Source organism: Leuresthes tenuis, unplaced genomic scaffold (assembly GCF_036924035.1).
Source record: "Leuresthes tenuis unplaced genomic scaffold, fLeuTen1.0.hap1 SCAF_13, whole genome shotgun sequence".
NCBI lineage: Eukaryota > Metazoa > Chordata > Actinopteri > Atheriniformes > Atherinopsidae > Leuresthes > Leuresthes tenuis.
The window spans coordinates 34,642,224-34,666,624 of NW_027325367.1; the positions used below are offsets into that span (position 1 = coordinate 34,642,224).

The window sequence follows — 24,401 nt, forward strand, 5'->3', positions numbered from 1 at the left end:
CCACTTAAGTTGGATGTGGTTTTCTTTTCCTTTTTGTGCAGGTCTGTGCAACAGACCAGTGGCCATCATTTTCAGGCACTTTTGCTGTTTTGGTTGTCATTCCCCTTCAGGAGATTGGTGTTATGGGACAATCGAAAGCCAAAGGGGGATGTCTTACCCCCGTATTATAGGCAGGTGGTATGCTGGGGGAAAAAGCACCCAGAGTGTCAGGAGGGGGACCTGTGCTTCAGTCACCGGCGCCTGTACAGGGCTCTGGTGGAAAAAAGGGGGCCGGTGGGGGTGTATGGGGTGGGGCAACAAGGGTGGGTTTTCACACAGCAGAAAGGTCTCACAAACAGGGCGAGGGATATAAATTGGCTCGCCTTACACAGGAGGTTGCCAGTCAGGGAAGTTTTAAATAGACACGGGTTGACACGGGGGAGTTTGTGCCCAAGGGAGGGGTGTGGGGCTGATGAGACAATTGAGCATGTGTTTTGGGAATGTGGGTTTGCAACAAAAGTGTGGGTTGAGTTGGTTCTTTTTTTTCCAAGATTGGGGTCTTTAAAGTATGACATGATAATGCTGGGCTTGGGTTTAAGGGGGAAAGGTAGGGAGGGTTTTCTGTTATGGTTGGTTCTGTCTATGGGAAAGGTGGCGCTGTGGGATGCAAGGACGGCGTTGATTAAAAACAATGTGGACTGGCAGGTGGGAAGGGTGGTGGCAAGGGTGAGGGCAGAGATTGGACGCATGAGAAGAATGGAGGAGGAAAAGTACGGGTATCACGCTGCAAGAGAGCGATGGAAGACTTTATTTTCATGAGCGGGTAGTGTTTCTTTGTGGTTGTTTCTTATGTTTGTATGGTTTTTGTGTCGGACATGTAAAGCATTGCTTTGATTGGTTTGTCATGTTGTTCTAAATGTTTCTTGGAAGTTTTGTAATAAAAAAAAAAAAAAAAAAAAAAAAAAAAAAAAAAAAAAAATCTGTTCTTATCAGTTTAATATCTGATATGTACTCTATACAAGGACTACATATTAAATGGATTTTTAGGAACAGGAGTTGAAAAAGGAGCTTGCTCCATTCACTCCAAGCATCGACCTGGTACTGCAGTGCCGCTGGGAACGGTGCGCTCTTCTCTGCTCTGGTGAAAAAGCAAAAAGTGGTGCAGGATGGAAGTTTCTTTTAGTCTGCTGAGAAAAGGGAGTGAATGCGAGGCAGACTTTAACACGGCTCTGGGAGCGAGCCGAGTGTGGGCAAACCGGGAATTGCTTGAAAGAAACGCGACACCGAATGAGCGCTCAGAACAAAGCCTCAATACGGTGTTTCCCGTGGTGTTTGTGGCTGCCTTCTCTTTTGCACAGAGTAAAAAACAAGGCAGCCATCGAATAGGGCCCGATTGTTCCTACTTGGTTAGCCGAGGAGCAAGGGGGAGCAAGCGTCTCAACCAAGCAAAGCTCACCACGGGGAAGGTGGCTATGCCAACTGGCCTGGTGCCCTGCTCCCGCAGTGACGGATAATCGTACTCTGGTTTCTCTTCATAACGTACAAGTCTTTCGCCTTTTACTAAAGACTTCCGTGGAGAGCAGCACTAATGAGTTGTTTCTATTTTTGGCAGGCTTTACCTTTGCGGGTGAAGCCCTTTCTGTCTGTGCAAAAGAAATCTTGTTCCTGTGCAGAGTAACTTCCCTGAGTAGAGTCGCCTTACTTGTTGTGACTGTGCCGATGTTGCTTGAATGGTGCTCGCGGGAGTGCAAAGTTATACCATTTAAAAGGGCTGAAGAGTGCTCAGTGCAGAGGGTGGGCGGAGGTGCAAAGTGACTCTCTGGCCACCTATGGCCATAAAAAGAACACCGCGACAAGTGCGCATTGTGCCAGGAAGGGCCCTCGGACGTGAACCAGTGGACAGTTATCGCTTCTCGGCCTTTTGGCTAAGATCAAGTGTAGTATCTGTTCTTATCAGTTTAATATCTGATATGTCCTCTATACAAGGACTACATATTAAATGGATTTTTAGGAACAGGAGTTGAAAAAGGAGCTTGCTCCGTTCACTCCAAGCATCGACCTGGTACTGCAGTGCCGCTGGGAACGGTGCGCTCTTCTCTGCTCTTGTGAAAAAGCAAAAAGTGGTGCAGGATGGAAGTTTCTTTTAGTCTGCTGAGAAAAGGGAGTGAATGCGAGGCAGACTTTAACACGGCTCTGGGAGCGAGCCGAGTGTGGGCAAACCGGGAGAATTGCTTGAAAGAAACGCGACACCGAATGAGCGCTCAGAACAAAGCCTCAATACGGTGTTTCCCGTGGTGTTTGTGGCTGCCTTCTCTTTTGCACAGAGTAAAAAACAAGGCAGCCATCGAATAGGGCCCGATTGTTCCTACTTGGTTAGCCGAGGAGCAAGGGGGAGCAAGCGTCTCAACCAAGCAAAGCTCACCACGGGGAAGGTGGCTATGCCAACTGGCCTGGTGCCCTGCTCCCGCAGTGACGGATAATCGTACTCTGGTTTCTCTTCATAACGTACAAGTCTTTCGCCTTTTACTAAAGACTTCCGTGGAGAGCAGCACTAATGAGTTGTTTCTATTTTTGGCAGGCTTTACCTTTGCGGGTGAAGCCCTTTCTGTCTGTGCAAAAGAAATCTTGTTCCTGTGCAGAGTGACTTCCCTGAGTAGAGTCGCCTTACTTGTTGTGACTGTGCCGATGTTGCTTGAATGGCGCTCGCGGGAGTGCAAAGTTATACCATTTAAAAGGGCTGAAGAGTGCTCAGTGCAGCGGGTGGGCGGAGGTGCAAAGTGACTCTCTGGCCACCTATGGCCATAAAAAGAACACCGCGACAAGTGCGCATTGTGCCAGGAAGGGCCCTCGGACGTGAACCAGTGGACAGTTATCGCTTCTCGGCCTTTTGGCTAAGATCAAGTGTAGTATCTGTTCTTATCAGTTTAATATCTGATATGTCCTCTATACGAGGACTACATATTAAATGGATTTTTAGGAACAGGAGTTGAAAAAGGAGCTTGCTCCGTTCACTCCAAGCATCGACCCGGTACTGCAGTGCCGCTGGGAACGGTGCGCTCTTCTCTGCTCTTGTGAAAAAGCAAACAGTGGTGCAGGATGGAAGTTTCAGGGAGCCCAAGATGAAATTTTCTTTTAGTCTGCTGAGAAAAGGGAGTGAATGCGAGGCAGGCTTTAACACGGCTCTGGGAGCGAGCCGAGTGCGGGCTAACCGGGAGAATTGCTTGAAAGAAACGCGACACCGAATGAGCGCTCAGAACAAAGCCTCAATACGGTGTTTCCCGTGGTGTTTGTGGCTGCCTTGTCTTTTGCACAGAGTAAAAGACAAGGCAGCCATCGAATAGGGCCCGATTGCTCCTACTTGGGCAGCCGAGGAGCAAGGGGGAGCAAGCGTCTCAACCAAGAAAAACTCACCATGGGGAAGGTGGCTATGCCAACTGGCCTGGTGCCCTGCTCCCGCAGTGACGGATAATCGTACTCTGGTTTCTCTTCATAACGTACAAGTCTTTCGCCTTTTACTAAAGACTTCTGTGGAGAGTAGCACTAATGAGTTGATTCTATTTTTGGCAGGCTTTACCTTTGCGGGTGAAGCCCTTTCTGTCTGTGCAAAAGAAATCTTGTTCCTGTGCAGAGTGACTTCCCTGAGTAGAGTCGCCTTACTTGTTGTGACTGTGCCGATGTTGCTTGAATGGTGCTCGCGGGAGTGCAAAGTTATACCATTTAAAAGGGTTGAAGAGTGCTCGGTGACTCTCTGGCCACCTATGGCCATAAAAAGAACACCGGGACAAGTGCGCATTGTGCCAGGAAGGGCCCTCGGACGTGAACCAGTGAACAGTTATCGCTTCTCGGCCTTTTGGCTAAGATCAAGTGTAGTATCTGTTCTTATCAGTTTAATATCTGATATGTCCTCTATACGAGGACTACATATTAAATGGATTTTTAGGAACAGGAGTTGAAAAAGGAGCTTGCTCCGTTCACTCCAAGCATCGACCCGGTACTGCAGTGCCGCTGGGAACGGTGCGCTCTTCTCTGCTCTTGTGAAAAAGCAAAAAGTGGTGCAGGATGGAAGTTTCTTTTAGTCTATTGAGAAAAGGGAGTGAATGCGAGGCAGACTTTAACACGGCTCTGGGAGCGAGCCGAGTGCGGGCAAACCGGGAATTGCTTGAAAGAAACGCGACACCGAATGAGCGCTCAGAACAAAGCCTCAATACGGTGTTTCCCGTGGTGTTTGTGGCTGCCTTGTCTTTTGCACAGAGTAAAAAACAAGGCAGCCATCGAATAGGGCCCGATTGTTCCTACTTGGTTAGCCGAGGAGCAAGGGGGAGCAAGCGTCTCAACCAAGCAAAGCTCACCACGGGGAAGGTGGCTATGCCAACTGGCCTGGTGCCCTGCTCCCGCAGTGACGGATAATCGTACTCTGGTTTCTCTTCATAACGTACAAGTCTTTCGCCTTTTACTAAAGACTTCCGTGGAGAGCAGCACTAATGAGTTGTTTCTATTTTTGGCAGGCTTTACCTTTGCGGGTGAAGCCCTTTCTGTCTGTGCAAAAGAAATCTTGTTCCTGTGCAGAGTGACTTCCCTGAGTAGAGTCGCCTTACTTGTTGTGACTGTGCCGATGTTGCTTGAATGGTGCTCGCGGGAGTGCAAAGTTATACCATTTAAAAGGGCTGAAGAGTGCTCAGTGCAGCGGGTGGGCGGAGGTGCAAAGTGACTCTCTGGCCACCTATGGCCATAAAAAGAACACCGCGACAAGTGCGCATTGTGCCAGGAAGGGCCCTCGGTCGTGAACCAGTGGACAGTTATCGCTTCTCGGCCTTTTGGCTAAGATCAAGTGTAGTATCTGTTCTTATCAGTTTAATATCTGATATGTCCTCTATACGAGGACTACATATTAAATGGATTTTTAGGAACAGGAGTTGAAAAAGGAGCTTGCTCCGTTCACTCCAAGCATCGACCCGGTACTGCAGTGCCGCTGGGAACGGTGCGCTCTTCTCTGCTCTTGTGAAAAAGCAAACAGTGGTGCAGGATGGAAGTTTCAGGGAGCCTAAGATGAAATTTTCTTTTAGTCTGCTGAGAAAAGGGAGTGAATGCGAGGCAGACTTTAACACGGCTCTGGGAGCGAGCCGAGTGCGGGCTAACCGGGAGAATTGCTTGAAAGAAACGCGACACCGAATGAGCGCTCAGAACAAAGCCTCAATACGGTGTTTCCCGTGGTGTTTGTGGCTGCCTTGTCTTTTGCACAGAGTAAAAGAGAAGGCAGCCATCGAATAGGGCCCGATTGCTCCTACTTGGGCAGCCGAGGAGCAAGGGGGAGCAAGCGTTTCAACCAAGAAAAGCTCACCATGGGGAAGGTGGCTATGCCAACTGGCCTGGTGCCCTGCTCCCGCAGTGACGGATAATCGTACTCTGGTTTCTCTTCATAACGTACAAGTCTTTCGCCTTTTACTAAAGACTTCCGTGGAGAGCAGCACTAATGAGTTGTTTCTATTTTTGGCAGGCTTTACCTTTGCGGGTGAAGCCCTTTCTGTCTGTGCAAAAGAAATCTTGTTCCTGTGCAGAGTGACTTCCCTGAGTAGAGTCGCCTTACTTGTTGTGACTGTGCCGATGTTGCTTGAATGGTGCTCGCGGGAGTGCAAAGTTATACCATTTAAAAGGGCTGAAGAGTGCTCAGTGCAGCGGGTGGGCGGAGGTGCAAAGTGACTCTCTGGCCACCTATGGCCATAAAAAGAACACCGCGACAAGTGCGCATTGTGCCAGGAAGGGCCCTCGGACGTGAACCAGTGGACAGTTATCGCTTCTCGGCCTTTTGGCTAAGATCAAGTGTAGTATCTGTTCTTATCAGTTTAATATCTGATATGTCCTCTATACGAGGACTACATATTAAATGGATTTTTAGGAACAGGAGTTGAAAAAGGAGCTTGCTCCGTTCACTCCAAGCATCGACCCGGTACTGCAGTGCCGCTGGGAACGGTGCGCTCTTCTCTGCTCTTGTGAAAAAGCAAACAGTGGTGCAGGATGGAAGTCTCAGGGAGCCCAAGATGAAATTTTCTTTTAGTCTGCTGAGAAAAGGGAGTGAATGCGAGGCAGACTTTAACACGGCTCTGGGAGTGAGCCGAGTGCGGGCTAACCGGGAGAATTGCTTGAAAGAAACGCGACAACGAATGAGCGCTCAGAACAAAGCCTCAATACGGTGTTTCCCGTGGTGTTTGTGGCTGCCTTGTCTTTTGCACAGAGTAAAAGACAAGGCAGCCATCGAATAGGGCCCGATTGCTCCTACTTGGGCAGCCGAGGAGCAAGGGGGAGCAAGCGTCTCAACCAAGAAAAGCTCACAATGGGGAAGGTGGCTATGCCAACTGGCCTGGTGCCCTGCTCCCGCAGTGACGGATAATCGTACTCTGGTTTCTCTTCATAACGTACAAGTCTTTCGCCTTTTACTAAAGACTTCCGTGGAGAGCAGCACTAATGAGTTGATTCTATTTTTGGCAGGCTTTACCTTTGCGGGTGAAGCCATTTCTGTCTGTGCAAAAGAAATCTTGTTCCTGTGCAGAGTGACTTCCCTGAGTAGAGTCGCCTTACTTGTTGTGACTGTGCCGATGTTGCTTGAATGGTGCTCGCGGGACTGCAAAGTTATACCATTTAAAAGGGTTGAAGAGTGCTCAGTGACTCTCTGGCCACCTATGGCCATAAAAAGAACACCGGGACAAGTGCGCATTGTGCCAGGAAGGGCCCTCGGACGTGAACCAGTGAACAGTTATCGCTTCTCGGCCTTTTGGCTAAGATCAAGTGTAGTATCTGTTCTTATCAGTTTGATATCTGATATGTCCTCTATACGAGGACTACATATTAAATGGATTTTTAGGAACAGGAGTTGAAAAAGGAGCTTGCTCCGTTCACTCCAAGCATCGACCCGGTACTGCAGTGCCGCTGGGAACGGTGCGCTCTTCTCTGCTCTTGTGAAAAAGCAAAAAGTGGTGCAGGATGGAAGTTTCTTTTAGTCTGCTGAGAAAAGGGAGTGAATGCGAGGCAGACTTTAACACGGCTCTGGGAGCGAGCCGAGTGTGGGCAAACCGGGAATTGCTTGAAAGAAACGCGACACCGAATGAGCGCTCAGAACAAAGCCTCAATTCGGTGTTTCCCGTGGTGTTTGTGGCTGCCTTGTCTTTTGCACAGATTAAAAAACAAGGCAGCCATCGAATAGGGCCCGATTGTTCCTACTTGGTTAGCCAAGGAGCAAGGGGGAGCAAGCGTCTCAACCAAGCAAAGCTCACCACGGGGAAGGTGGCTATGCCAACTGGCCTGGTGCCCTGCTCCCGCAGTGACGGATAATCGTACTCTGGTTTCTCTTCATAACGTACAAGTCTTTCGCCTTTTACTAAAGACTTCCGTGGAGAGCAGCACTAATGAGTTGTTTCTATTTTTGGCAGGCTTTACCTTTGCGGGTGAAGCCCTTTCTGTCTGTGCAAAAGAAATCTTGTTCCTGTGCAGAGTGACTTCCCTGAGTAGAGTCGCCTTACTTGTTGTTACTGTGCCGATGTTGCTTGAATGGTGCTCGCGGGAGTGCAAAGTTATACCATTTAAAAGGGCTGAAGAGTGCTCAGTGCAGCGGGTGGGCGGAGGTGCAAAGTGACTCTCTGGCCACCTATGGCCATAAAAAGAACACCGCGACAAGTGCGCATTGTGCCAGGAAGGGCCCTCGGACGTGAACCAGTGGACAGTTATCGCTCCTCGGCCTTTTGGCTAAGATCAAGTGCAGTAAGTGGTTTAAGTTACCAGAGCCAAGCGATGTAAGGAGCCTGGATGATTTAGGTGTATGGTTTTTTTTTTTTTTTGGAGGAAAAATGGTCATTAAACATCCATCCCAGACAGCATTTTATGCTGGTCTGCGAAATTCTTTGAGGTTTGTTTTAAAAGACAAGAAAAGTCATTTTGGAGATCGGGAGTGGTTCGTCAGAACTGTCATCGTCGCAGGTTTGAAAGTTGATCCGGCACAGATTTTCTGTTTGCAATGGAACGCAGCCGATGGGGGATATGATCTCACTTTGAACAGCCAGCAGCAGTACGATCAGATCCAAGCAACATTTCAGGAAAAGGCAGAGATGGAGCCCTTTTCCAGGTTCAGAGTGGTGCCTCTTTGCCAGAGGAATTTGAGGATTGTGACTATCCACGTTTACAACCCATACGTCGGGGACGAGGCAGTGGCTGGGTTCCTCAGGAGGTACGGGAAAGTGGACATGCAGCCGAAATATCTGCGGGACAGTTTTGGGATCTGGACAGGTCGGAGGCAGTTCAGGGTGCTGTTGGGGGAGGATCCAGACAGCATGGACGGATAAAAGCACCCCCCTGCATACTTTTCAATTGGGGCGGACAGGGGATTTCTTTTTTACTCCGGGCAGCCACTGTTTTGCAGACAATGTCGCAGGTTTGGACACCTGGCGACAGGCTGCGTCCAAGTTTGCTGCCGGAACTGTGGGGGAAGTGGGCACGGTGCTGCCACCTGTGATGTACCCCGGCACTGTCATGGGTGCGGGGATGCGGGGCACCTGCTTCGGGACTGCCCCAAACGTACCCGCACATACGCCACAGTGGCTGGAGGTTTGGAGATCCGGAAGCAGAGGCCGCAGGTGGAGTTGCGTCAGGAGGTCCACGAGGCAAAGATGGGCCTTGGGACGGGGGCTGCTGTCCGGATTGCGGAGGCGGCCGCAGCCTCGCCGGCTGGGGAAAGGCTCATGGCAGATGGAGATGTCCCAGGGAAGGGCAACGTAGAAGGAGCGGCAGACCCATCGGACTTGGGAGGTGATCGTGAAGGTGTGAGTGTTATGGTGAGCTTTGGAGACTGTCTGCCGCTGACAGGATCCTGGGCAGATTGTGCGGCGAGTTCGGAGGAGGAGACGGTGGAGATGGTGATGGCAGCGATTGGTGGAGTGAGGAGGCAGAGGGTCTCTTCAGGTGAGGACTACACAGAGTCCTCAGCTGAAGCGGTCCGTGCTGAAACACAGGTGAAGGGAAGAAGGAGGAGGAAGAAACAGCGAGAGGGTGCCGTTCAGTCGATGGACAGTGCGTGTGAAGGAGAGGTGCCTTCGACTTCACCAGGACATTCGGGGTCATTGGGTGTGGACTTGGGGCCGAAGGGTTCCTGCAGGGGGTCTGATGTAATGGAGGGGGTACCTGCGGCCTCCGAGAGGCATCAAGGAGTAAGCAGGGGTGCGGAAGGGGAGGGCGGGGCCTCCGGGGGCACCCAAGATGGTGCGAGGGCTGATAACATAGATGGGGGGACTGGGCCAGGGGAGGGGGGGGCTGTTTCACCCCTGAGCTCGTCACGCTCTGTTTTTGAGGCCAGGTCGCCCAGCAGTGTGGCCTACCTTGAGGAGTGCGAGGTCTACGGATCGGGGGGGTCTGTGGGGAGTGGTTCCGAGGGCCTACTGGGAGAGAAAGAGAAGGCCTGAAAGGGACCTTTACAGTTTTAACAGTCAATGTGAGGGGGATGAGAGATAAGGGGAAGAGGGGGGGGATTTTTCATTATTTGGCCCAGGTCCCTTTCCAGGTTTGTTTTTTACAGGAGGTTCATTTAAGGGATGGGGGAGATGTAAGGGTCTTCTCTGATGGATGGAAGAGGGGGATTTCAAGGTGGGGGGTGGGAGGGGTTCACTCTTGTGGGGTGGGTATTTTATTTGGGGATAGGGATTTTCATGTGTCGGGGAGTTTTTCTGTGGTACAGGGGAGGGTACTAGTGGTTGATGCGGACTGGAGGGGGGTCTATTTTCGGTTCATCACTGTTTATGCCCCAGCAGAACCACAGGGACGGAGGGATCTTTTTTTGGCGTTGCCTGATGTTTGTGTTACCAACAGGGTTTTGGTTGTGGGGGGGGATTTTAATGTCTCTTTTGAAGGCATTGGGGATTTTAGTTTGCCTTATTTGAGGGATGTAGTGATGGACTTTAATTTACAGGATAGTTTCAGGGTGGTGGATAGGTCAGGGGAAGGATTCACATGGTCAAATTCTAGGGGTTCACGCAGTAGGATAGATTTTGTTTTTTTGCCAAAGGTGGTGGAGGTGAAAGATGCTGCAGTGTCGCCCCTCTGGTTCACAGATCACGGCCAACTCCGGGTGACCTTTGAGGTGGAGGCACCCCTTTTTGGGAGGGGGTTTTGGAGGCTAAATTGTGAAATCTTGAAGGAAAAGGCTTTCCGGAAAAGTTTTTCTTTCCATTATGGGGTGTGGGAACAGCTTAAGCCTTGTTTCGGATCAGTGGTGGACTGGTGCGAGGGGGTAAAACACAATACTCGCCTATTGGCGATCTCATATAGCACAGTGAGAGCACGGGAGAGGAGAAGGGAGTTTGTGCACTTACAGAGGAGACTACAATTTTTGGTGACAGCAGGGAATAAGGGGGAGACGCTGGATAGGGAGGCAGTTGAAGCGGTAAAGGGTAAGTTAGGGATTTATTTTAGGGAGAGGGCTAGGGTGTTTTTATTTCGGTGTAGAAAGGAGAAGTTTGAGTTGGGGGAACGCTGCAGTGCTTACTTTTTCAAGCAGGTTAAGACAGCCCAGGCAAGGGCATGTATCCCGCAGCTGCGTGGGAAAGGTGGGGGTTCTGTGACAGACCCACTGGAGATGGTGGAGGTAGCTTCTCTGTTTTTTGGGGAAGTTTTTGGGGAGGGGGCTGTGGGTGAGGATGGCCTGGGAAGGTTTTTAGGGTCTCTGCAGAGAAGGGTTCCTGGAGATATAGTTGAGGGGATGGAGGGCCCGGTGACCATGGCAGAGGTGGAGGAGGCCATGAAGGGGCTGCCATCAGGCAAGGTGCCTGGGATTGATGGGCTGCCCAAGGAATTTTTTTTGGTTTTTTGGGGGATTTTGGGGAGGGATGTGTGGGAGGTGGTTAAATCTGTTTTGGAAGGGAGGGGCTTAGGGAAAACAATGAGGGAGGGGGTCATATCTCTCTTGTATAAGAAAGGGGACAGGGAGCGAATGGAAAGCTATAGGCCGATCACGTTGCTCTGTGTGGACTACAAAATTGTGGCTCGAGTCCTAGTTGGTCGTCTTCGGAAGGCTCTACCTCATGTAATCCATGAGGATCAGACGTGTGGGGTGGAGGGAAGGCTAATACAGTGGAATCTGGGATTGGTGAGGGACTGTATTCATTGGGTGGAGGAGCGGGGGATCAATATGAGTTTGGTGGGGTTAGATATGGAGAAAGCGTTTGACAGGGTGAACCACAGGTTTCATTTTGCAGTTTTGGAGAGGATGGGATTTGGGCCCCGTTTCATAGAGTGGTTGGAGATCATGTACAAGGGGGTGGGGAGCAGAGTTATGGTGAACGGGCACTTGGGTACAGTGGTGGCACAGAGAACTGGGGTGAGGCAGGGATGCCCACTCTCCCCGCTGCTCTTTGTGGCTTACATGGAGCCGCTGGGTGCGGTGGTGCGGGGGGACCCGGGTGTGGTGGGTCTGCACCTTCCTGGAGCAGGTCCAGACAAGTTGACAGTGATGCAGTATGCGGATGACATGACCTTTTTTTTGACAACAGAGAGGTCGGTCACACGGCTGTTGGAAGTGGTGGAGAGTTTTTCGATAGTGTCGGGGGCCAAAGTGAACTTAGGGAAGTCCACCATTAAGTTTTTTGGACCATGGGCTGGTAGGGTGGGAGGCCTAGCTGGTCTGCCCCAGTGCCAGGGCCCAGTGAGAGTCCTGGGGGTAGAGTTTCAGGGAGAGGGGAGTGCAGAATTAAATTGGGGAAGGCGTCTGGCTGCAGCCCGTTCGCGGATGGGGCTGTGGAAATCCCGGCAACTTTCCTTAAGTGGTAGAGTGCTGGTTTTGAAGGCTGATATTTTGCCATTTTTGGTATACCTAGCGTATGTTTTTCCTTTACCTCCTCAATATAGGAGAAGTTTCATGAGAGATGTTTTTTCCTTTGTATGGGGGGGGTATGAATATGTGAGAAGGGAGTGGATGTACCAGGAAGTTCGGATGGGAGGGAGGGGTGTGCCGGACATCCCACTTAAGTTGGATGTGGTTTTCTTTTCCTTTTTGTGCAGGTCTGTGCAACAGACCAGTGGCCATCATTTTCAGGCACTTTTGCTGTTTTGGTTGTCATTCCCCTTCAGGAGATTGGTGTTATGGGACAATCGAAAGCCAAAGGGGGATGTCTTACCCCCGTATTATAGGCAGGTGGTATGCTGGGGGAAAAAGCACCCAGAGTGTCAGGAGGGGGACCTGTGCTTCAGTCACCGGTGCCTGTACAGGGCTCTGGTGGAAAAAAGGGGGCCGGTGGGGGTGTATGGGGTGGGGCAACAAGGGTGGGTTTTCACACAGCAGAAAGGTCTCACAAACAGGGCGAGGGATATAAATTGGCTCGCCTTACACAGGAGGTTGCCAGTCAGGGAAGTTTTAAATAGACACGGGTTGACACGGGGGAGTTTGTGCCCAAGGGAGGGGTGTGGGGCTGATGAGACAATTGAGCATGTGTTTTGGGAATGTGGGTTTGCAACAAAAGTGTGGGTTGAGTTGGTTCTTTTTTTTCCAAGATTGGGGTCTTTAAAGTATGACATGATAATGCTGGGCTTGGGTTTAAGGGGGAAAGGTAGGGAGGGTTTTCTGTTATGGTTGGTTCTGTCTATGGGAAAGGTGGCGCTGTGGGATGCAAGGACGGCGTTGATTAAAAACAATGTGGACTGGCAGGTGGGAAGGGTGGTGGCAAGGGTGAGGGCAGAGATTGGACGCATGAGAAGAATGGAGGAGGAAAAGTACGGGTATCACGCTGCAAGAGAGCGATGGAAGACTTTATTTTCATGAGCGGGTAGTGTTTCTTTGTGGTTGTTTCTTATGTTTGTATGGTTTTTGTGTCGGACATGTAAAGCATTGCTTTGATTGGTTTGTCATGTTGTTCTAAATGTTTCTTGGAAGTTTTGTAATAAAAAAAAAAAAAAAAAAAATCTGTTCTTATCAGTTTAATATCTGATATGTCCTCTATACGAGGACTACATATTAAATGGATTTTTAGGAGCAGGAGTTGAAAAAGGAGCTTGCTCCGTTCACTCCAAGCATTGACCCGGTACTGCAGTGCCGCTGGGAACGGTGCGCTCTTCTCTGCTCTTGTGGAAGTTTCAGGGAGCCCAAGATGAAATTTTCTTTTAGTCTGCTGAGAAGAGGGAGTGAATGCGAGGCAGACTTTAACACGGCTCTGGGAGCGAGCCGAGTGAGGGCTAACCGGGAGAATTGCTTGAAAGAAACGCGACACCGAATGAGCGCTCAGAACAAAGACTCAATACGGTGTTTCCCGTGGTGTTTGTGGCTGCCTTGTCTTTTGCACAGAGTAAAAGACAAGGCAGCCATCGAATAGGGCCCGATTGTTCCTACTCGGTCAGCCGAGGAGCAAGGGGGAGCAAGCGTCTCAACCAAACAAAGCTCACCATGGGGAAGGTGGCTATACCAACTGGCCTGGTGCCCTGCTCCCGCAGTGAAGGATAATCGTATCCTGGTTTCTCTTCATAACGTACAAGTCTTTCGCCTTTTACTAAAGACTTCCGTGGAGAGCAGCACTATTGAGTTGTTTCTATTTTTGGCAGGCTTTACCTTTGCGGGTGAAGCCCTTTCTGACTGTGCAAAAGAAATCTTGTTCCTGTGCAGAGTGACTTCCCTGAGTAGAGTCGCCTTACTTGTTGTGACTGTGCCGATGTTGCTTGAATGGTGCTCGCGGGAGTGCAAAGTTATACCATTTAAAAGGGCTGAAGAGTGCTCAGCTGAAGAGTGCTCAGTGCAGCGGGTGGGCGGAGGTGCAAAGTGACTCTCTGGCCACCTATGGCCATAAAAAGAACACCGCGACAAGTGCGCATTGTATCAGGAAGGGCCCTCGGACGTGAACCAGTGGACAGTTATCGCTTCTCGGCCTTTTGGCTAAGATCAAGTGTAGTATCTGTTCTTATCAGTTTAATATCTGATATGTCCTCTATACGAGGACTACATACTAAATAGATTTGTAGGAACAGGAGTTAAAAAAGGAGCTTGCTCCGTTCACTCCAAGCATCGACCCGGTACTGCAGTGCTGCTGGGAACGGTGTGCTCTTCTCTGCTCTTGTGAAAAAGCAAACAGTGGTGCAGGATGGAAGTTTCAGGGTGCCCAAGATGAAATTTTCTTTTAGTCTGCTGAGAAAAGGGAGTGAATGCGAGGCAGACTTTAACACGGCTCTGGGAGCGAGCCGAGTGCGGGCTAACCGGGAGAATTGCTTGAAAGAAACGCGACGCCGAATGAGCGCTCAGAACAAAGCCTCAATACGGTGTTCCCCGTGGTGTTTGTGGCTGCCTTGTCTTTTGCACAGAGTAAAAGACAAGGCAGCCATCGAATAGGGCCCGATTGTTACTACTTGGTCAGCCGAGGAGCAAGGGGGAGCAAGCGTCTCAACCAAGCAAAGCTCACCATGGGGAAGGTGGCTATGCCAACTGGCCTGGTGCCCTGCTCCCGCAGTGACGGATAATCGTACTCTGGTTTCTCTTCATAACGTACAAGTCTTTCGCCTTTTACTAAAGACTTCCGTGGAGAGCAGCACTAATGAGTTGTTTCTATTTTTGGCAGGCTTTACCTTTGCGGGTGAAGCCCTTTCTGTCTGTGCAAAAGAAATCTTGTTCCTGTGCAGAGTGACTTCCCTGAGTAGAGTCGCCTTACTTGTTGTGACTGTGCCGATGTTGCTTGAATGGTGCTCGCGGGAGTGCAAAGTTATACCATTTAAAAGGGCTGAAGAGTGCTCAGTGCAGCGGGTGGGCGGAGGTGCAAAGTGACTCTCTGGCCACCTATGGCCATAAAAAGAACACCGCGACAAGTGCGCATTGTGCCAGGAAGGGCCCTCGGACGTGAACCAGTGGACAGTTATCGCTTCTCGGCCTTTTGGCTAAGATCAAGTGCAGTAAGTGGTTTAAGTTACCAGAGCCAAGCGATGTAAGGAGCCTGGATGATTTAGGTGTATCGTTTTTTTTTTTGGAGGAAAAAATGGTCATTAAACATCCATCCCAGACAGCATTTTATGCTGGTCTGCGAAATTCTTTGAGGTTTGTTTTAAAAGACAAGAAAAGTCATTTTGGAGATCGGGAGTGGTTCGTCAGAACTGTCATCGTCGCAGGTTTGAAAGTTGATCCAGCACAGATTTTCTGTTTGCAATGGAACGCAGCCGATGGGGGATATGATCTCACTTTGAACAGCCAGCAGCAGTACGATCAGATCCAAGCAACATTTCAGGAAAAGGCAGAGATGGAGCCCTTTTCCAGGTTCAGAGTGGTGCCTCTTTGCCAGAGGAATTTGAGGATTGTGACTATCCACGTTTACAACCCATACGTCGGGGACGAGGCAGTGGCTGGGTTCCTCAGGAGGTACGGGAAAGTGGACATGCAGCCGAAATATCTGCGGGACAGTTTTGGGATCTGGACAGGTCGGAGGCAGTTCAGGGTGCTGTTGGGGGAGGATCCAGACAGCATGGACGGATTAAAGCACCCCCCTGCATACTTTTCAATTGGGGCGGACAGGGGATTTCTTTTTTACTCCGGGCAGCCACTGTTTTGCAGACAATGTCGCAGGTTTGGACACCTGGCGACGGGCTGCGTCCAAGTTTGCTGCCGGAACTGTGGGGGAAGTGGGCACGGTGCTGCCACCTGTGATGCACCCCGGCACTGTCATGGGTGCGGGGATGCGGGGCACCTGCTTCGGGACTGCCCCAAACGTACCCGCACATACGCCACAGTGGCTGGAGGTTTGGAGATCCGGAGGCAGAGGCCGCAGGTGGAGTTGCGTCAGGAGGTCCACGAGGCAAAGATGGGCCTTGGGACGGGGGCTGCTCTCCGGATTGCGGAGGCGGCCGCAGCCTCGCCGGCTGGGGAAAGGCTCATGGCAGATGGAGATGTCCCAGGGAAGAGCAACGTAGAAGGAGCGGCAGACCCATCGGACTTGGGAGGTGATCGTGAAGGTGTGAGTGTTATGGTGAGCTTTGGAGACTGTCTGCCACTGATAGGATCCTGGGCAGATTGTGCGGCGAGTTCGGAGGAGGAGACGGTGGAGATGGTGATGGCAGCGATCGGTGGAGTGAGGAGGCAGAGGGTCTCTTCAGGTGAGGACTACACAGAGTCCTCAGCTGAAGCGGTCCGTGCTGAAACACAGGTGAAGGGAAGAAGGAGGAGGAAGAAACAGCGAGAGGGTGCCGTTCAGTCGATGGACAGTGCGTGTGAAGGAGAGGTGCCTTCGACTTCACCGGGACATTCGGGGTCATTGGGTGTGGACTTGGGGCCGAAGGGTTCCTGCAGGGGGTCTGATGTAATGGAGGGGGTACCTGCGGCCTCCGAGAGGCATCAAGGAGTAAGCAGGGGTGCGGAAGGGGAGGGCGGAGCCTCCGTGGGCACCCAAGATGGTGCAAGGGCTGATAACATAGATGGGGGGACTGGGCCAGGGGAGGGGGGGGCTGTTTCACCCCTGAGCTCGTCACGCTCTGTTTTTGAGGCCAGGTCGCCCAGCAGTGTGGCCTACCTTGAGGAGTGCGAGGTCTACGGATCGGGGGGGTCTGTGGGGAGTGGTTCCGAGGGCCTACTGGGAGAGAAAGAGAAGGCCTGAAAGGGACCTTTACAGTTTTAACAGTCAATGTGAGGGGGATGAGAGATAAGGGGAAGAGGGGGGGGATTTTTCATTATTTGGCCCAGGTCCCTTTCCAGGTTTGTTTTTTACAGGAGGTTCATTTAAGGGATGGGGGAGATGTAAGGGTCTTCTCTGATGGATGGAAGAGGGGGATTTCAAGGTGGGGGGTGGGAGGGGTTCACTCTTGTGGGGTGGGTATTTTATTTGGGGATAGGGATTTTCATGTGTCGGGGAGTTTTTCTGTGGTACAGGGGAGGGTACTAGTGGTTGATGCGGACTGGAGGGGGGTCTATTTTCGGTTTATCACTGTTTATGCCCCAGCAGAACCACAGGGACGGAGGGATCTTTTTTTGGCGTTGCCTGATGTTTGTGTTACCAACAGGGTTTTGGTTGTGGGGGGGGATTTTAATGTCTCTTTTGAAGGCATTGGGGATTTTAGTTTGCCTTATTTGAGGGATGTAGTGATGGACTTTAATTTACAGGATAGTTTCAGGGTGGTGGATAAGTCAGGGGAAGGATTCACATGGTCAAATTCTAGGGGTTCACGCAGTAGGATAGATTTTGTTTTTTTGCCAAATGTGGTGGAGGTGAAAGATGCTGCAGTGTCGCCCCTCTGGTTCACAGATCACGGCCAACTCCGGGTGACCTTTGAGGTGGAGGCACCCCTTTTTGGGAGGGGGTTTTGGAGGCTAAATTGTGAAATCTTGAAGGAAAAGGCTTTCCGGAAAAGTTTTTCTTTCCATTATGGGGTGTGGGAACAACTTAAGCCTTGTTTCGGATCAGTGGTGGACTGGTGGGAGGGGGTAAAACACAATACTCGCCTATTGGCGATCTCATATAGCACAGTGAGAGCACGGGAGAGGAGAAGGGAGTTTGTGCACTTACAGAGGAGACTACAATTTTTGGTGACAGCAGGGAATAAGGGGGAGACGTTGGATAGGGAGGCAGTTGAAGCGGTAAAGGGTAAGTTAGGGATTTATTTTAGGGAGAGGGCTAGGGTGTTTTTATTTCGGTGTAGAAAGGAGAAGTTTGAGTTGGGGGAACGCTGCAGTGCTTACTTTTTCAAGCAGGTTAAGACAGCCCAGGCAAGGGCATGTATCCCGCAGCTGCGTGGGAAAGGTGGGGGTTCTGTGACAGACCCACTGGAGATGGTGGAGGTAGCTTCTCTGTTTTTTGGGGAAGTTTTTGGGGAGGGGGCTGTGGGTGAGGATGGCCTGGGAAGGTTTTTAGGGTCTCTGCAGAGAAGGGTTCCTGGAGATATAGTTGAGGGGATGGAGGGCCCGGTGACCATGGCAGAGGTGGAGGAGGCCATGAAGGGGCTGCCATCAGGCAAGGTGCCTGGGATTGATGGGCTGCCCAAGGAATTTTTTTTGTTTTTTTGGGGGATTTTGGGGAGGGATGTGTGGGAGGTGGTTAAATCTGTTTTGGAAGGGAGGGGCTTAGGGAAAACAATGAGGGAGGGGGTCATATCTCTCTTGTATAAGAAAGGGGACAGGGAGCGAATGGAAAGCTATAGGCCGATCACGTTGCTCTGTGTGGACTACAAAATTGTGGCTCGAGTCCTAGTTGGTCGTCTTCGGAAGGCTCTACCTCATGTAATCCATGAGGATCAGACGTGTGGGGTGGAGGGAAGGCTAATACAGTGGAATCTGGGATTGGTGAGGGACTGTATTCATTGGGTGGAGGAGCGGGGGATCAATATGAGTTTGGTGGGGTTAGATATGGAGAAAGCGTTTGACAGGGTGAACCACAGGTTTCTTTTTGCAGTTTTGGAGAGGATGGGATTTGGGCCCCGTTTTATAGAGTGGTTGGAGATCATGTACAAGGGGGTGGGGAGCAGAGTTATGGTGAACGGGCACTTGGGTACAGTGGTGGCACAGAGAACTGGGGTGAGGCAGGGATGCCCACTCTCCCCGCTGCTCTTTGTGGCTTACATGGAGCCGCTGGGTTCGGTGGTGCGGGGGGACCCGGGTGTGGTGGGTCTGCACCTTCCTGGAGCAGGTCCGGACAAGTTGACAGTGATGCAGTATGCGGATGACATGACCTTTTTTTTGACAACAGAGAGGTCGGTCACACGGCTGTTGGAAGTGGTGGAGAGTTTTTCAATAGTGTCGGGGGCCAAGGTGAACTTAGGGAAGTCCACCATTAAGTTTTTTGGACCATGGGCTGGTAGGGTGGGAGGCCTAGCTGGTCTGCCCCAGTGCCAGGGCCCAGTGAGAGTCCTGGGGGTAGAGTTTCAGGGAGAAGGGAGTGCAGAATTAAATTGGGGAAGGCGTCTGGCTGCAGCCCGTTCGCGGATGGGGCTGTGGAAATCCCGGCAACTTTCCTTAAGTGGTAGAGTGCTGGTTTTGAAGGCTGATATTTTGCCATTTTTGGTATACCTAGCGTATGTTTTTCCTTTACCTCCTCAATATAGGAGAAGTTTCATGAGAGATGTTTTTTCCTTTGTATGGGGGGGGTATGAATATGTGAGAAGGGAGTGGATGTACCAGGAAGTTCGGATGGGAGGGAGGGGTGTGCCGGACATCCAACTTAAGTTGGATGTGGTTTTCTTTTCCTTTTTGTGCAGGTCTGTGCAACAGACAAGTGGCCATCATTTTCAGGCACTTTTGCTGTTTTGGTTGTCATTCCCCTTCAGGAGATTGGTGTCCTGGGACAATAGAAGGCCAAAGGGGGATGTCTTACCCCCGTATTATAGGCAGGTGGTATGCTGGGGGAAAAAGCACCCAGAGTGTCATGAGGGGGACCTGTGCTTCAGTCACCGGCGCCTGTACAGGGCTCTGGTGGAAAAAAGGGGGCCGGTGGGGGTGTATGGGGTGGGGCAACAAGGGTGGGTTTTCACACAGCAGAAAGGTCTCACAAACAGGGCGAGGGATATAAATTGGCTCGCCTTACACAGGAGGTTGCCAGTCAGGGAAGTTTTAAATAGACACGGGTTGACACGGGGGAGTTTGTGCCCAAGGGAGGGGTGTGGGGCTGATGAGACAATTGAGCATGTGTTTTGGGAATGTGGGTTTGCAACAAAAGTGTGGGTTGAGTTGGTTCTTTTTTTTCCAATATTGGGGTCTTTAAAGTATGACATGATAATGCTGGGCTTGGGTTTAAGGGGGAAAGGTAGGGAGGGTTTTCTGTTATGGTTGGTTCTGTCTATGGGAAAGGTGGCGCTGTGGGATGCAAGGACGGCGTTGATTAAAAACAATGTGGACTGGCAGGTGGGAAGGGTGGTGGCAAGGGTGAGGGCAGAGATTGGATGCATGAGAAGAATGGAGGAGGAAAAGTACGGGTATCACGCTGCAAGAGAGCGATGGAAGACTTTATTTTCATGAGCGGGTAGTGTTTCTTTGTGGTTGTTTCTTATGTTTGTATGGTTTTTGTGTCGGACATGTAAAGCATTACTTTGACTGTTTTGTCATGTTGTTCTAAATGTTTCTTGGAAGTTTTGTAATAAAAAAAAAAAAAAAAAAAAATCTGTTCTTATCAGTTTAATATCTGATATGTCCTCTATACGAGGACTACATATTAAATGGATTTTTAGGAACAGGAGTTGAAAAAGGAGCTTGCTCCGTTCACTCCAAGCATCGACCCGGTACTGCAGTGCCGCTGGGAACGGTGCGCTCTTCTCTGCTCTTGTGAAAAAGCAAACAGTGGTGCAGGATGGAAGTTTCAGGGAGCCCAAGATGAAATTTTCTTTTAGTCTGCTGAGAAAAAGGAGTGAATGCGAGGCAGACTTTAACACATCTCTGGGAGCGAGCCGAGTGCGGGCTAACCGGGAGAATTGCTTAAAAGAAACGCAACACCGAATGAGCGCTCAGAACAAAGCCTCAATACGGTGTTTCCCGTGGTGTTTGTCGCTGCCTTGTCTTTTGCACAGAGTAAAAGACAAGGCAGCCATCGAATAGGGCCCGATTGTTCCTACTTGGTCAGCCGAGGAGCAAGGGGGAGCAAGCGTCTCAACCAAGCAAAGCTCACCATGGGGAAGGTGGCTATGCCAACTGGCCTGGTGCCCTGCTCCCGCAGTGACGGATAATCGTACTCTGGTTTCTCTTCATAGCGTACAAGTCTTTCGCCTTTTACTAAAGACTTCCGTTTAGAGCAGCACTAATGAGTTGTTTCTATTTTTGGCAGGCTTTAACTTTGCGGGTGAAGCCCTTTCTGTCTGTGCAAAAGAAATCTTGTTCCTGTGCAGAGTGACTTCCCTGAGTAGAGTCGCCTTACTTGTTCTGACTGTGCCGATGTTGCTTGAATGGTGCTCGCGGGAGTGCAAAGTTATACCATTTAAAAGGGCTGAAGAGTGCTCAGTGACTCTCTGGCCACCTATGGCCATAAAAAGAACGCCGCGACAAGTGCGCATTGTGCCAGGAAGGGCCCTCGGACGTGAACCAGTGGACAGTTATCGCTTCTCGGCCTTTTGGCTAAGATCAAGTGTAGTATCTGTTCTTATCAGTTTAATATATGATATGTCCTCTATACGAGGACTACATATTAAATGGGTTTTTAGGTACAGGAGTTGAAAAAGGAGCTTGCTCCGTTCACTCCAAGCATCGACCCGGTACTGCAGTGCCGCTGGGAACGGTGCGCTCTTCTCTGCTCTTGTGAAAAAGCAAAAAGTGGTGCAGGATGGAAGTTTCTTTTAGTCTGCTGAGAAAAGGGAGTGAATGCGAGGCAGACTTTAACACGGCTCTGGGAGCGAGCCGAGTGCGGGCAAACCGGGAATTGCTTGAAAGAAACGCGACACCGAATGAGCGCTCAGAACAAAGCCTCAATCAATACGGTGTTTCCCGTGGTGTTTGTGGCTGCCTTGTCTTTTGCACAGAGTAAAAAACAAGGCAGCCATCGAATAGGGCCCGATTGTTCCTACTTGGTCAGCCGAGGAGCAAGGGGGAGCAAGCGTCTCAACCAAGCAAAGCTCACCATGGGGAAGGTGGCTATGCCAACTGGCCTGGTGCCCTGCTCCCGCAGTGAAGGATAATCGTATCCTGGTTTCTCTTCATAACGTACAAGTCTTTCGCCTTTTACTAAAGACTTCCGTGGAGAGCAGCACTATTGAGTTGTTTCTATTTTTGGCAGGCTTTACCTTTGCGGGTGAAGCCCTTTCTGACTGTGCAAAAGAAATCTTGTTCCTGTGCAGAGTGACTTCCCTGAGTAGAGTCGCCTTACTTGTTGTGACTGTGCCGATGTTGCTTGAATGGTGCTCGCGGGAGTGCAAAGTTATACCATTTAAAAGGGCTGAAGAGTGCTCAGTGCAGCGGGTGGGCGGAGGTGCAAAGTGACTCTCTGGCCATCTATGGCCATAAAAAGAACGCCGCGACAAGTGCGCATTGTGCCAGGAAGGGCCCTCGGACGTGAACCAGTGGACAGTTATCGCTTCTCGGCCTTTTGGCTAAGATCAAGTGCAGTAAGTGGTTTAAGTTACCAGAGCCAAGCGATGTAAGGAGCCTGGATGATTTAGGTGTATCGTTTTTTTTTTTTTTTTGGAGGAAAAATGGTCATTAAACATCCATCCCAGACAGCATTTTATGCTGGTCTGCGAAATTCTTTGAGGTTTGTTTTAAAAGACAAGAAAAGTCATTTTGGAGATCGGGAGTGGTTCGTCAGAACTGTCATCGTCGCAGGTTTGAAAGTTGATCCGGCACAGATTTTCTGTTTGCAATGGAACGCAGCCGATGGGGGATATGATCTCACTTTGAACAGCCAGCAGCAGTACGATCAGATCCAAGCAACATTTCAGGAAAAGGCAGAGATGGAGCCCTTTTCCAGGTTCAGAGTGGTGCCTCTTTGCCAGAGGAATTTGAGGATTGTGACTATCCACGTTTACAACCCATACGTCGGGGACGAGGCAGTGGCTGGGTTCCTCAGGAGGTACGGGAAAGTGGACATGCAGCCGAAATATCTGCGGGACAGTTTTGGGATCTGGACAGGTCGGAGGCAGTTCAGGGTGCTGTTGGGGGAGGATCCAGACAGCATGGACGGATTAAAGCACCCCCCTGCATACTTTTCAATTGGGGCGGACAGGGGATTTCTTTTTTACTCCGGGCAGCCACTGTTTTGCAGACAATGTCGCAGGTTTGGACACCTGGCGACAGGCTGCGTCCAAGTTTGCTGCCGGAACTGTGGGGGAAGTGGGCACGGTGCTGCCACCTGTGATGCACCCCGGCACTGTCATGGGTGCGGGGATGCGGGGCACCTGCTTCGGGACTGCCCCAAACGTACCCGCACATACGCCACAGTGGCTGGAGGTTTGGAGATCCGTAAGCAGAGGCCGCAGGTGGAGTTGCGTCAGGAGGTCCACGAGGCAAAGATGGGCCTTGGGACGGGGGCTGCTGTCCGGATTGCGGAGGCGGCCGCAGCCTCGCCGGCTGGGGAAAGGCTCATGGCAGATGGAGATGTCCCAGGGAAGGGCAACGTAGAAGGAGCGGCAGACCCATCGGACTTGGGAGGTGATCGTGAAGGTGTGAGTGTTATGGTGAGCTTTGGAGACTGTCTGCCGCTGACAGGATCCTGGGCAGATTGTGCGGCGAGTTCGGAGGAGGAGACGGTGGAGATGGTGATGGCAGCGATTGGTGGAGTGAGGAGGCAGAGGGTCTCTTCAGGTGAGGACTACACAGAGTCCTCAGCTGAAGCGGTCCGTGCTGAAACACAGGTGAAGGGAAGAAGGAGGAGGAAGAAACAGCGAGAGGGTGCCGTTCAGTCGATGGACAGTGCGTGTGAAGGAGAGGTGCCTTCGACTTCACCAGGACATTCGGGGTCATTGGGTGTGGACTTGGGGCCGAAGGGTTCCTGCAGGGGGTCTGATGTAATGGAGGGGGTACCTGCGGCCTCCGAGAGGCATCAAGGAGTAAGCAGGGGTGCGGAAGGGGAGGGCGGGGCCTCCGGGGGCACCCAAGATGGTGCGAGGGCTGATAACATAGATGGGGGGACTGGGCCAGGGGAGGGGGGGGCTGTTTCACCCCTGAGCTCGTCACGCTCTGTTTTTGAGGCCAGGTCGCCCAGCAGTGTGGCCTACCTTGAGGAGTGCGAGGTCTACGGATCGGGGGGGTCTGTGGGGAGTGGTTCCGAGGGCCTACTGGGAGAGAAAGAGAAGGCCTGAAAGGGACCTTTACAGTTTTAACAGTCAATGTGAGGGGGATGAGAGATAAGGGGAAGAGGGGGGGGATTTTTCATTATTTGGCCCAGGTCCCTTTCCAGGTTTGTTTTTTACAGGAGGTTCATTTAAGGGATGGGGGAGATGTAAGGGTCTTCTCTGATGGATGGAAGAGGGGGATTTCAAGGTGGGGGGTGGGAGGGGTTCACTCTTGTGGGGTGGGTATTTTATTTGGGGATAGGGATTTTCATGTGTCGGGGAGTTTTTCTGTGGTACAGGGGAGGGTACTAGTGGTTGATGCGGACTGGAGGGGGGTCTATTTTCGGTTCATCACTGTTTATGCCCCAGCAGAACCACAGGGACGGAGGGATCTTTTTTTGGCGTTGCCTGATGTTTGTGTTACCAACAGGGTTTTGGTTGTGGGGGGGGATTTTAATGTCTCTTTTGAAGGCATTGGGGATTTTAGTTTGCCTTATTTGAGGGATGTAGTGATGGACTTTAATTTACAGGATAGTTTCAGGGTGGTGGATAGGTCAGGGGAAGGATTCACATGGTCAAATTCTAGGGGTTCACGCAGTAGGATAGATTTTGTTTTTTTGCCAAAGGTGGTGGAGGTGAAAGATGCTGCAGTGTCGCCCCTCTGGTTCACAGATCACGGCCAACTCCGGGTGACCTTTGAGGTGGAGGCACCCCTTTTTGGGAGGGGGTTTTGGAGGCTAAATTGTGAAATCTTGAAGGAA

General features: G+C 51.0%; 20 non-coding genes and 4 pseudogenes across 20 annotated transcripts; all 24 read left to right on the forward strand.

The window, feature by feature from the left end:
* The first annotated feature begins 940 nt into the window (after positions 1-940).
* LOC140267782 (U2 spliceosomal RNA) lies at positions 941-1,111 on the forward strand (annotated as a pseudogene).
* A 384-nt stretch (positions 1,112-1,495) lies between these two features.
* LOC140267823 (U5 spliceosomal RNA) lies at positions 1,496-1,609 on the forward strand. Its single transcript, XR_011907362.1, has one exon. It is a non-coding gene; the product is annotated as a U5 spliceosomal RNA (small nuclear RNA).
* Positions 1,610-1,884: 275 nt separating this feature from the next.
* On the forward strand, positions 1,885-2,075 carry LOC140267721 (U2 spliceosomal RNA). The gene has a single exon (XR_011907310.1). It is a non-coding gene; the product is annotated as a U2 spliceosomal RNA (small nuclear RNA).
* A 386-nt stretch (positions 2,076-2,461) lies between these two features.
* LOC140267825 (U5 spliceosomal RNA) lies at positions 2,462-2,575 on the forward strand. The gene has a single exon (XR_011907364.1). It is a non-coding gene; the product is annotated as a U5 spliceosomal RNA (small nuclear RNA).
* Positions 2,576-2,850: 275 nt separating this feature from the next.
* Positions 2,851-3,041, forward strand: LOC140267645 (U2 spliceosomal RNA). The gene has a single exon (XR_011907241.1). It is a non-coding gene; the product is annotated as a U2 spliceosomal RNA (small nuclear RNA).
* A 409-nt stretch (positions 3,042-3,450) lies between these two features.
* Positions 3,451-3,564, forward strand: LOC140267907 (U5 spliceosomal RNA). The gene has a single exon (XR_011907438.1). It is a non-coding gene; the product is annotated as a U5 spliceosomal RNA (small nuclear RNA).
* Positions 3,565-3,813: 249 nt separating this feature from the next.
* Positions 3,814-4,004, forward strand: LOC140267646 (U2 spliceosomal RNA). The gene has a single exon (XR_011907242.1). It is a non-coding gene; the product is annotated as a U2 spliceosomal RNA (small nuclear RNA).
* A 384-nt stretch (positions 4,005-4,388) lies between these two features.
* LOC140267826 (U5 spliceosomal RNA) lies at positions 4,389-4,502 on the forward strand. The gene has a single exon (XR_011907365.1). It is a non-coding gene; the product is annotated as a U5 spliceosomal RNA (small nuclear RNA).
* Positions 4,503-4,777: 275 nt separating this feature from the next.
* Positions 4,778-4,968, forward strand: LOC140267647 (U2 spliceosomal RNA). The gene has a single exon (XR_011907243.1). It is a non-coding gene; the product is annotated as a U2 spliceosomal RNA (small nuclear RNA).
* Positions 4,969-5,377: 409 nt separating this feature from the next.
* On the forward strand, positions 5,378-5,491 carry LOC140267827 (U5 spliceosomal RNA). Its single transcript, XR_011907366.1, has one exon. It is a non-coding gene; the product is annotated as a U5 spliceosomal RNA (small nuclear RNA).
* Positions 5,492-5,766: 275 nt separating this feature from the next.
* On the forward strand, positions 5,767-5,957 carry LOC140267648 (U2 spliceosomal RNA). The gene has a single exon (XR_011907244.1). It is a non-coding gene; the product is annotated as a U2 spliceosomal RNA (small nuclear RNA).
* Positions 5,958-6,366: 409 nt separating this feature from the next.
* LOC140267879 (U5 spliceosomal RNA) lies at positions 6,367-6,480 on the forward strand. Its single transcript, XR_011907413.1, has one exon. It is a non-coding gene; the product is annotated as a U5 spliceosomal RNA (small nuclear RNA).
* Positions 6,481-6,729: 249 nt separating this feature from the next.
* On the forward strand, positions 6,730-6,920 carry LOC140267683 (U2 spliceosomal RNA). The gene has a single exon (XR_011907275.1). It is a non-coding gene; the product is annotated as a U2 spliceosomal RNA (small nuclear RNA).
* A 384-nt stretch (positions 6,921-7,304) lies between these two features.
* Positions 7,305-7,418, forward strand: LOC140267829 (U5 spliceosomal RNA). Its single transcript, XR_011907367.1, has one exon. It is a non-coding gene; the product is annotated as a U5 spliceosomal RNA (small nuclear RNA).
* A 5,441-nt stretch (positions 7,419-12,859) lies between these two features.
* LOC140267761 (U2 spliceosomal RNA) lies at positions 12,860-13,059 on the forward strand. Its single transcript, XR_011907338.1, has one exon. It is a non-coding gene; the product is annotated as a U2 spliceosomal RNA (small nuclear RNA).
* A 384-nt stretch (positions 13,060-13,443) lies between these two features.
* Positions 13,444-13,557, forward strand: LOC140267942 (U5 spliceosomal RNA). The gene has a single exon (XR_011907470.1). It is a non-coding gene; the product is annotated as a U5 spliceosomal RNA (small nuclear RNA).
* A 290-nt stretch (positions 13,558-13,847) lies between these two features.
* Positions 13,848-14,038, forward strand: LOC140267722 (U2 spliceosomal RNA). Its single transcript, XR_011907311.1, has one exon. It is a non-coding gene; the product is annotated as a U2 spliceosomal RNA (small nuclear RNA).
* A 409-nt stretch (positions 14,039-14,447) lies between these two features.
* Positions 14,448-14,561, forward strand: LOC140267830 (U5 spliceosomal RNA). The gene has a single exon (XR_011907368.1). It is a non-coding gene; the product is annotated as a U5 spliceosomal RNA (small nuclear RNA).
* A 275-nt stretch (positions 14,562-14,836) lies between these two features.
* Positions 14,837-15,009, forward strand: LOC140267802 (U2 spliceosomal RNA; annotated as a pseudogene).
* Positions 15,010-19,999: 4,990 nt separating this feature from the next.
* LOC140267759 (U2 spliceosomal RNA) lies at positions 20,000-20,200 on the forward strand (annotated as a pseudogene).
* Positions 20,201-20,609: 409 nt separating this feature from the next.
* LOC140267951 (U5 spliceosomal RNA) lies at positions 20,610-20,723 on the forward strand. Its single transcript, XR_011907479.1, has one exon. It is a non-coding gene; the product is annotated as a U5 spliceosomal RNA (small nuclear RNA).
* Positions 20,724-20,972: 249 nt separating this feature from the next.
* LOC140267734 (U2 spliceosomal RNA) lies at positions 20,973-21,163 on the forward strand. The gene has a single exon (XR_011907322.1). It is a non-coding gene; the product is annotated as a U2 spliceosomal RNA (small nuclear RNA).
* A 388-nt stretch (positions 21,164-21,551) lies between these two features.
* Positions 21,552-21,665, forward strand: LOC140267943 (U5 spliceosomal RNA). Its single transcript, XR_011907471.1, has one exon. It is a non-coding gene; the product is annotated as a U5 spliceosomal RNA (small nuclear RNA).
* A 275-nt stretch (positions 21,666-21,940) lies between these two features.
* LOC140267789 (U2 spliceosomal RNA) lies at positions 21,941-22,117 on the forward strand (annotated as a pseudogene).
* Positions 22,118-24,401: the final 2,284 nt, after the last annotated feature.